At 42.1% G+C, this 10,953-nt stretch overlaps 1 pseudogene across 1 annotated transcript; it reads right to left on the bottom strand.

Moving 5' to 3' along the window:
* Positions 1 to 8,606: 8,606 nt before the first annotated feature.
* On the bottom strand, positions 8,607 to 10,361 carry LOC108518252 (phosphoglycerate mutase 1 pseudogene; annotated as a pseudogene). The gene has a single exon (XR_001882330.1). The product of XR_001882330.1 is annotated as a phosphoglycerate mutase 1 pseudogene (transcript).
* Positions 10,362 to 10,953: the final 592 nt, after the last annotated feature.

Here is a 10,953-nt window from a genome sequence, read left to right as displayed (position 1 = left end):
GAGCTTTGCCATTCTGCATTCTCATCAGCAATGCATGAGGGTTCTGTTGCTCCATATCACTGCCAGCATTTGATATTGTCAGTGTTCTGGATTTTGGCCATTCTAATAGGTGTGTAGTGGTATCTCAGTGTGGTTTTCATTTGCAATTCCTTGATGACATAAGGTATCGAGCATCTTTTTATATGTTTCTTTTTTGTCATCTGTATATCTTCTTTGGTGAGGTGTCCAAACATTTTGCCCATTTAGAAATTTGGATTGTTTATTTTCTTATTGTAGTTTTAAGAATTATTTGTATATTTTGGACACTGGTCCTTTATCAGATATGTGTTTTGCAAAGATTTTCTCTCAATCTGTGGATTTTGTTTTCCTTTTCTTAATAGTATCTTTCACAGAGCAGCAGTTTTAAATTTTTATAACATCTAACTTATCAATATTTTCTTTTAAAGGTCATGCTGTTGGTGTTGTGTCTGAAAAGTAATTGCCCACTTGAAGGTCACTTAGATTTCCTCTTATGTTTTCTTCTAGGAGTTTTATAGTTTTGTGTTTCGCATTTAGGTTGATGATCCATTTTGAGTTAATTTTTGTGAAAAATGTAAGATCTGTGTCTACATTGATTTCTTGAATGTTCCTTGTGTACCAGAACATTTCATGTCTATATATATATTTTATTTATTTATTTTAGATGGAGTCTTGCTCTGTTGCCAAGACTGGAGTGCAGCGGTATGACCTCAGTTCACTGCAACCTTCACCTCCCAATTTCAAGGGATTCTCCTGCCTCAGCCTCCTAAGTAGCTGGGATTACAGGTGTATGCCACCATGCCTGGCTAATTTTTGTATTTTTAGTAGAGACAGGAATTCGTAATGTTGGCCAGCCTGGTCTTGAACTCCTGACCTCAAGTAATCCATCTGGCTTGGCCTCCCAAAGTGCTGGGATTACAGCATGAGCCATTACGCCCAGCCAATGTACATTATTTTTAATCCTCATACTTCTTTTCAAGATTGGTACTTTCATCATTTTAAACTTGAGGAAGCAGAGGCTTAGAGGATTAAATATCATACCTAATTTAATTATGTACTAAGTGATAGAGGTGAGATTGCAGTTAGGTGTTTCTTGAGTCTGACTCCCCAAACCATAATCTTTCTACAACACTATGTTCTCTTTCAAACTGAAACAAAGATCCTTTTTGGAATGGGTTTGTAAAGTCTAATCTTTCACTCTAAAAATCCATATCCATTTCCGGGCAAAATTTATTTTGAAAATAAATAGTTATTTTAAGCTATACTAGAATGCTGAGACCCACACTGTATAACAGAAATTCAGGGCTTGACTTATCCAATAAGCTACAATGTATGCAATTACGTAATTCAAGAAGAGACCACAAAACACTAGTGCGGACCCTCAAAATGTTGTGAATGAGACGTTTCAATAACAAAGATGCATTAAAGTACGTTACCTAACAAGTACCTGGAGGTAGGGAATCCAGTCCAGCAACATCATCAGAGACACTTGCTCTCTCTCACGTTGAGTTCTATAATTCTTAGTGGGCTACGCTTCTGTCCTCGGGCTTGTTGGTTCATGATGGAAAAAATGGTTGGTCCATTCATCACAGCTATACTCTACACAGAAAGAAGGGGAAGAAAATGGCACCTGCCTCCTTCTATTTATTTTATCTGGAAAGAGAGAACCGCTGATATAGTTTGGCTGTGTCTCCACCCAAATCTCATCTTGAATTGTAGTTCCCATATTCCCCACATGTCATGGGAGAGACCCAGTGGGAGGTGATTGAATCATGGGGGCAATTATCCTCATGCTGTTCTTGTGATAGTGAGTGAGTTCTCACAAGATTTGATGATTTTATAAGGGATTTTTCCCCCTTTTGCTCAGCACTTCTTCCTGCCACCATGTGAAGAGGGACATGTTTGCCTTCTACCATGATTATAAGTTTTCTGAGGCCCCTCCAGCCATGTTGAACTGTGAGTCAATTAAACCTCTTTCCTTTATAAATTACCCAGTCTTGGATATGTGTTTATTAGCAGTGTGAAAATGGACTAATACACCCTCTCACAAACTTTCCTTTACATCTCATTGTGTTACACGGCTGCTTTTAGGTATTCTAGACTCTATAATAGAGGCTGGCAAGAAACTAGGGGGCTGAAAAAAGATGTTGAGTGTATCCACTTAAAAATATCTGTGGTTGGGCAAGATGGCTCATGCCTGTAATCCAATCACTTTGGGAGGCCGGGGTGTGTGGGTCACTTTAGGCCAGGAGTTTGAGACCAGCCTGATCAACATGGTAAAACCCTGTGTCTACTGAAAACACCAAAATTGGCCGGACATGATGGCACATGCCTGCAATCCCAGCTACAGAGGAGGCTGAGGCACGAGAATCCCTTGAGCCTTGGAGGCGGAGGTTGTAGTGAGCCGAGATCATGCCACTGCACTCCAGCCTGTGTGACAGAGTGAAACTCTGTCTCAAAAACTATAATAGAGGCTGGCAAGAAACTAGGGGGCTGAAAAAAGATGTTGAGTGTATCCACTTAAAAATATCTGTGGTTGGGCAAGATGGCTCATGCCTGTAATCCAATCACTTTGGGAGGCCGGGGTGTGTGGGTCACTTTAGGCCAGGAGTTTGAGACCAGCCTGATCAACATGGTAAAACCCTGTGTCTACTGAAAAACACCAAAATTGGCCGGACATGATGGCACATGCCTGCAATCCCAGCTACAGAGGAGGCTGAGGCACGAGAATCCCTTGAGCCTTGGAGGCGGAGGTTGTAGTGAGCCGAGATCATGCCACTGCACTCCAGCCTGTGTGACAGAGTGAAACTCTGTCTCAAAAAAAAAAAAAAAAAAAAAAAAAAAAAAAAAAAAAAAAAAATTGCCTTGGGAACCTCTTATCATAAAAGAGTCCTTCTCTTTCATCCTATCTCTTGCCCAACCTGTTCCTGTGTATAAAACCCCCAGCACAATGACTGCTTAAACTTCCCATCCAATTCTGGCTTCTCTAATCATTAAGTACAGTTTTCTCGGACTATATATATTTACTTAGAGAACCACTGGAACTGCCCACAGAACCTCAGTAAAGAAGCTAGATTGGTGAAATGGGAACTGCTACTTTAGAGAAAGAGGACCTCCACTGGCTGTCTCAAATCCTGGCATCGTCACCTAGAAGTCACTCAGTTCAATGAATTCATAAGCACCACGTTAGTGCCAGGGAGCACATCAAGAACAAAGAAGAGAAATACATACTAAGGGAAAAGAAATCCAATTGTTACACTAAATCTCAAAAAAGCTTTCCTTTTCTCTGTGGTCATCTCCAATACCCAGTAGAGTACACATTCAGATGCATTTTGGAAGTCCTACCCAGAGTAAGCAGAGAAGAGAAAGAAAAGAAAAGACATCCAAATAAAAAAAGAGGAAGTTAAATTATCTCTCTTCACTGACAGTAAGTTTCCATACCTTGAAAACCCTAAAGATTCTGCCAAAGGACTTTTAGACATGATAAATGACTTCAGCAAAGTCTCAGGATACAAAATCAACATACAAAAATCAGTAGCATTTCTCTATGCCAATAATGTTCAAACTGAGAATCGAATCAAGAATGCAGTCCCATTTACAATAGACACACACACACACACACACACACACGCACACACACACAGAGCTAAGAATACATCTAACCAAGGAGGCGAAACATCTCTACAAGGAGAACGCTGAAAGATTCCATCACTGCTGAAAGAAATCATAGATGACACAAACAAATAAAAAAGCATTCCATGCTCATGGTTTATAAGAGTCAATGTTGTTAAGATAAAGTAATCTACATATTCAATGTTATTTCCATCAAATTACCAACATCATTTTTCACAGAATCAGAAAAACCTATTCCTAAATTCATATGTAACCAAAAAAGAGCCCAAATAGCCAGGGTAATCCTAAGCAAAAAGAATAAAGCTGGAGGCATCACATTATTCAACTTTAAACTATGCTATGAGGCCACAGTAACCAAAATATTATGGTACTGGTAAAAAAATAGACCTATAGACCAATGGAATAGAACAGAGACTCTTGAAATAAAGCTGCACAGCTAAAGAATACCCTATCCAATAAATGGTGGTTGGACAAGTGGCTAACCATATGCAGAAGAATGAACCTGGACCCCTATCTCACACTATATACAAAAATTAACTCAAGATGGATTAAAGACTTAAATGTAAGACCTTACACTATAAAAATCCTAGAAGAAAACTTAGGTAATACTCTTCCAGACACTGGCCTAGGCAAAGGATTTGTGATGAAGACCTCAATACAACACAATAAAAAAATAGACAAATGGGACTTAATTAAACTAAAGAATTTCTGCACAGCAAAAGAAACCATGAACAGAGTAAACAGACAATCTACAGAATGAGATAAAATATTTGCACACTATGCATCCGATAAAGGGCTAATATCCAGAATCTAAGGAACATAAATAAATGAACAAGAAAAAAACAAATAACCCCATTAAAAAGTGGGCAAAGGACATGAACAGACACTTCTCGAATGAAGAAATACAAGTGACCAAGAAACATGACAAAATACTCAACATCACTAATAATCAGAAAGATGCAAATCAAAATCACATGAGATGACATCTCATACCAGTCAGAACGGCTATTATTAAGAAGTCAAAAAATAACGGATGTTGGTGAGGTTGCAGAGAAAAGGGAATGCTTATACAATGTTGTTGGGAAGGCAAATTAGTTCAGCCCCCATGGAAGGCAGTTTGGAGATTTCTCAGAGAACCAAAAATAGAATTACCATTTGACCCAACAATCCCATTACTGGCTATATACCCAAAGGAAAATAAACGGTTCTACTAAAGAGACAACCGCACTTGTATGTTTATCACAGCACTATTCACAACATCAAAGACATGGAATTAACGCATGTGTTTATCAACAGTGGATTGGATGAAGAAAATGTGGTACATATACATCATGGAATACTACACAGCCACAAAAAAAGAACGAAATCATGTCCTTTGCAGGAACATGGATGCAGCTAGAGGCCATTATCCCAGGCAAATTAATGCAGAAACAGAAAATCAAATACCACATGTTCTCACTTAAAAGTGAGAGTTAAACATTGGGTACACATGGGTGCAAAGATGGGAACAACAGACACTGGGGACTCCAAAAGCAGGGAGAGTGGGAGGGGGCAAGGGTTTAAAAATTACCCATTGGCTACTATTTTGGCTACTTGGGTGACAGGATCATCAAAAGCCCCAATCTCAGCATCACACAATATATCCAATAAAAAACCTCCACATGTACCTGCTGAATCTAAAATTTAAAAACAAGAAACTAATGTATTTCATCATCCAACCTGATATATACACATATCTTTTTATATTCTCACAGGCAGTTAATACTTATAGCATGTGGACCATTATATGAGTTCAGCACTAAGACTACAAGTGACCTGATACTGAACCAAGAATGTCTTTCTGGGTCAAGATGGGTCTATGTCAGAGGCATTTAAAATCCAGTGCAAGACCACTGCTTGGATATATCAGTGTAAGTGTGAGCATGTTAGTGGGGGCACAATATTGTGAAGCAGAATGATTTTTTATAAGTACAGAACACAATACATTCCTTTTCTCAAGAAGCCTACCTTTTAATTGGGGAGGTCATTCACTCACACTGACAAGTTGAAGGGGGGCATCGGGAATATAAATGCTAAAGAGATGCACAGAGGGGCGATCATAAACTTGGATGGGATTAATCAAGTCTTTTAGCAAGAGGTAAAATTTTCAATTATACTGATAAATGCAAGACTGCTTTTGTAGTTCAATTTGATTTCAAAGAGCTTAATTAAGAGAGTTAAACATGATGGAGGATATGGTAGACAGACAAAAAAGGAAGCAATCATACCTGTTGGATAAATTCATCAGTACACCCTCAGGGCCTGCCCAGGAAGAATCTCTAAACAGGAAATGAATTAAAATGAAAAGCATGGCCACCAGAGAAGAAGAGCTCAAGGGGCAGGATGAAGACAATTTGGCCCCGGGATCCTGTTGTTTCCCTAACACGTTCCCTTACTGTCCTCCTGCCAATGGACCTGCTTTGTAGCATGAAGGTGTTTCCCCAGCACTAACAAATGGTGAAGACGCCAAAAAGGAATGAAGCTTTAGCCGTCAATCTTCACTATCATTCATTTCCTAAATCTGCTTGTTTTTTCTGCTTGGCTTGAAGGGAGGAGGGTTTTTTTTTTTTTTTTTTTCTGCAGAACAGCCTGGTGAGAGACTGTGGCTGTCTGAAGTGTAGAGGGGGACTCGCACTGCAGATGGTACCTGGTCTGAGTGTTTCAGCTGCAGCCAGCTGAAAGTCATATGGCCAGACAGGGCATTTCACGTTCTTTAACTTCATTTTGGTTCAATCAGCATTGTCCAGTGCCTACACAGAGGTTGCCCTCTAATGTGGAGGCTGTGCTGGGCATTGGGGATTAAGAGGTGAGTGCAGCATGCTTGCCCTGTGGAGTTCACAGTGGAGTCTCTAATGTAAGTGTCTGAACAATGGAGGTTGGAAACCAGGGGAACACAGTGAGGGGCTCACAGCCCCCCATGAGGGTCATGGGAGACTTGTGAGTGGGCAATAAGCATTGAGCGCCTGTAAACAGCACTTTTTAAGAATGAAAACAACTAAGCCTTTGTTTACTTATAGGAAAATAAAATGGGAATAGAAAATATCCTGTTACTAAAAGGCCATTGGCTGGGTGTGGTAGCTCACATGTGTAATCCTAGCACTTTCCGAGGCTGAGATGGGAGGATTGCTTAAGACCAGCAGTTCAAGAGCAGCCTGGGCAACACAGATCCTGTCTACAAAATACGTAGGTAAAAATTAGCTGGGTGTGGTGATGCATGCCTATAGTCCCAGCTACTCAAGAGTGTGAGACAGGAGGATCCCCTGAGCCCAGAAGTTTGAGGCTGTAGTGAGCGATGATAGCTCTACTGCACTCCAGCCTAGGTGACAGAGCAAGACTTTGTCTCCAACAAAACAAAAGAATAAGATGACTGGGTTGGGGAGGAGACTTTGAAAAAGTTATGAATTTGAAGCTACATAGTTCAACTGGTGAAAACAATGAATAATCCCCAAACAATTCATTTATAGGTGCCACAACAGCAGATATGGCTACATTATACTTGAAACTAGAAGTTTTAAAGTGGTAGATGGTAAGGCAGAGACAAGGAACCTAGAAACCCTATTAGCTAAGTAAACCTCTGGAAAAACATAGTATGGTATTGTAAGAAAGAATCATATAAATATGTATGGATGTGTTGGCTTTATTTTAGATGATAGAAATTCCCTGGGTTTGTGTTTCTATAAATGGATTATACTTTGGAAATTGTGCTTGAAGTCATAAAGTGGAGAGGAGCACAGACGAGCACAGAAAGGGACCTCAGCCAAGTCACTGTGGTTTGACTTCCCCCAAGCCATCCTCAGTCCCTTCCTCCTTTCCCTCCTCCCAGGAGGCAAGCAGAACAGTCATGCAGTCTCTTTCCCATCCTCCCTTGGAGCTGAGGATGGCCATTTCACCCATTTCTGCTAAATGAGGCATTAAGTAGATTTGCAGGAGGACTTTTGGGAAAGTTATTTTGCTTTCTGATTAAAAGGACAGAACCTTTCCCTTGCCTTTGATTCCAGTTTGAGATGCTGAATTGAGGACAAAATCTTACAACCATGAAGCAAAATCACAAGGACAAAAAACAACACTTAGAGGTTATGCAGCCCTCTAAAGGACCCAGGAAGGGACTACCTCAAGACTTCTTGTGAACATTACCACTGAAAACATGAATTTTTTGGTATATGCCAATAAAAACATTCTTAATTTCTATAGAAGGATTAAGAAAGATGCCAACTGGTAGAAGCAAGATTTTCTGATCTCAACCCCGCCCCTAATCATACGCTTTCCCCTTCACCATTTCAGTTAAGGTAGATGGATGTTCTACGACAGATACATAAAATATACGCGAACGTCGTCTGAAAGGAGATAAATAACTGATGTTTATTTTCTTTTTAGGTATGCACAGCTTTTATTGACGAAGAAAACAACTGAGGAAGGAACCGAATAGTAGATAAATAGATCACTGAGGAGAGTTATAGCATGTCTGCCTATGATGTCTTCAGTAGTTGCCGTCTTGTTGAGAGTTGGGATTGAATTACCCCATCTTTCAAGACCCACTTGCACTGTCGGAGTAGGAGCATCTGAGCAAATGGGAAGGCTGTATTCTTGATTTCCTACACTTTGCTTCATTTTTCTGTTGGAGGTGAGCCCCCGATATTGGTGTTCTGTGTGCCTCTTCTTCCTCTTCTGTCTACCATTCTCTGCTTTGACCTCTTTCTATCCCATCAATTTCTCACTCAACAAGTGCCCAACTGGTATCCCTACCTGACCCTCACAGGGCTCCTCTCTGCAATGGCACTGCTCTTCCTCCTTGTGTGCTTGCCTGTTCCCTCGCCTGGCTTCTCTCGCACTTTCTCTCCTTTCCCTCCTTTTTGTCCTTCTCATTTTGTTGTGTTGTCCCGCCCTCTCCTCTCCCCCTCTACTCCTTCCCTCCTTTCTTTTTTTTTTATTGCACATCACTCCTTTATTATACTGATCTGGAAAAAGGATTTAGTACACTTATGCTCAGGTGAACACTGGACCCATGTGGCAGAGCCAAGCAACTAGAACATGATTCGGAAATCAGTGAAAGACACTTGGAGAGGACCAAGGGGCGTTTCACTGCCATGAAACAAGGCAGGAAGGGATTCTAACACACACAGCAGGAAGCACTCCTGCCCCTCAGAGGTCAAGGAACTGATCCCATACTGGTATGAGGAATGGCTTATTTTCTGATGACCACATGTGGGACTATTTCAACCGCCACAAGAAACCCCAGAAGGGTTACTGTTTTGTATTATTTATATATACTATACTTTTTTAATAAAAGTAAATGTAACACATAACTAAATTCAGGATTGATCCCAAACTTCTAGAGCCAGGTCCTCTAGGGTCAGGGAGGAAACAGCCGTCACATCACCATGCAGGTTACATTCATCCTCCACTGGAATGACTAGAGCTCCCAAGCAGTGGCCTGACTGCAGAAGAGCAGAGGACTGGCTCCTGGGGACAGACAGGCTCTGTTGCTTCTCCTCATTGGTCATGGCTTAGCATGGTTCCTCCCCACAAGTCCTTAGTAAACAAAGAACTCGCAAAAACCCAAGTTACTACCTTTAAACTCTGTTGGATAAGGGGAGCTTTTCCACAGCTTGGACTGAGAACCTATGCTCTAGAAGTGCTATTCTGACTAGACTGTACGAAGGGAGTGGGTGCAGAAGACAAAATGGCTAAAATGAAAATGGGAGCGACCGGTCCCCATCTGCAGCTACAACTCAAGATGTCTACAGATGTGGTCAGTGTGACATGTGCAGGTGGGAGAGGCAGAGGGACAAGACAGGCAGGGAGGGTGCTCCTGGGGACAGTATCCTCCTGGCTGGCCTTCACTTCTTGGCCTTGCCCTGGGCGGCCACAGCTTCCATGGCTTTGCGCACCGTCTCTTCATCCCCCAGGAACTGCATGGGCTTGATAGGCTTCAAGTTCTTGTCCAATTCATAGACAATGGGAATACCAGTCGGCAGGTTCAGCTCCATGATAGCCTCTTCAGAGAGACCCTCCAGATGCTTGACAATGCCCCGGAGGCTGTTGCCATGGGCTGCAATCAGTACACGTTTCCCCTCCTTGATCTGGGGAACTATTTCTTCATTCCAGAAGGGCAGAGCTCTGGCAGTAGTGTCCTTCAGACTCTCACAGGAGGGTAGCTGATCTTCTGTGAGGTCTGCATACCTGCGATCCTTACTGATGTTGCTGTAGAAAGGGTGGTCGGGCTCCGTCGGAGGTGGTGGGACATCATAGGAGCGCCTCCAGATCTTCACCTGGGCCTCACCATGTTTTGCAGCAGTTTCTGCTTTATTGAGACCTGTTAGACCCCCATAGTGCCTCTCATTGAGGCGCCAAGTCCTCACCACTGGCAGCCACATCTAATCAATGGCATCTAGCACTGTCCAGAGGGTCCGGATCGCTCTCTTCTGTACTGAGGTAAAGCAGATGTCAAACTCATAGCCAGCATCTCGCAGCGCCTGCCCGCCGCGCTTCGCCTCCTCGTGGCCCGCTGGGCTCAGGTCGGCGTCGTACCAGCCGCTGAAGCGGTTCTCCAGGTTCCATGCGCTCTCGCCGTGCCGGATCAGCACCAGTTTGTAGGCGGCCATGGCGGCGGGCTGAGGATGCGGCACCGACTGCGGTTCGCAGATTCCGGAGTCCCCTCCTTTCTTTAAAGGAAAAGAAGAGGTAATAAACCATGAAATTACACCTTCTACTGAAAATACTCACAATTGGTTAAGCAGATTACTGAGCAGAATTGGAAGTACCAAAGATGGTGATGAAATGATGAAATTCTCACACCCTCTACTTTTCATAAACTGACACGATTTAACCTTCTTCTACTTTAAAACCACAAAAGGAGAGAGACTTTCACTCCTGCTTCATGAGTCTCCTCTCTTCCACTCAGTTCCTGTCTTTATCCAGTCTCCTTCTTCTTTGGAGGGTCATTTTGATCATCTGGAGTGGTAGGCCGTGGAATCCACATTAAGACACCCATCAACGATCAGAGGTGATGACTTAGGCAAATTAAATCTGAATCTCAGGGGCAAGGCTCAGACATGGATTTTTTTTTTTTTTTAATTCCCTAAGTGAATAAATTTGTAGCCAGATGTGAGAACCAATATTCTACCACATGCAGTTCTCAATATAACGCTGCCCATTACAATTGTGTAAGTTCAAGTTGGGCCTAGGATATAAGGAAACCCCACGTTGGTTTGAGAATGAAGCAGAAAAAAAACCTCCTCATGAGGGTATCAGGACTTCCCAAAA

Source organism: Rhinopithecus bieti, unplaced genomic scaffold (genome assembly GCF_001698545.2).
Source record: "Rhinopithecus bieti isolate Rb0 unplaced genomic scaffold, ASM169854v2 scaffold_44723, whole genome shotgun sequence".
In the NCBI taxonomy this organism is placed as follows: Eukaryota; Metazoa; Chordata; class Mammalia; order Primates; family Cercopithecidae; genus Rhinopithecus; species Rhinopithecus bieti.
The sequence above is the reverse complement of the archived record's forward strand: the minus strand, read 5'-3'. Positions and strand labels throughout refer to the sequence as shown.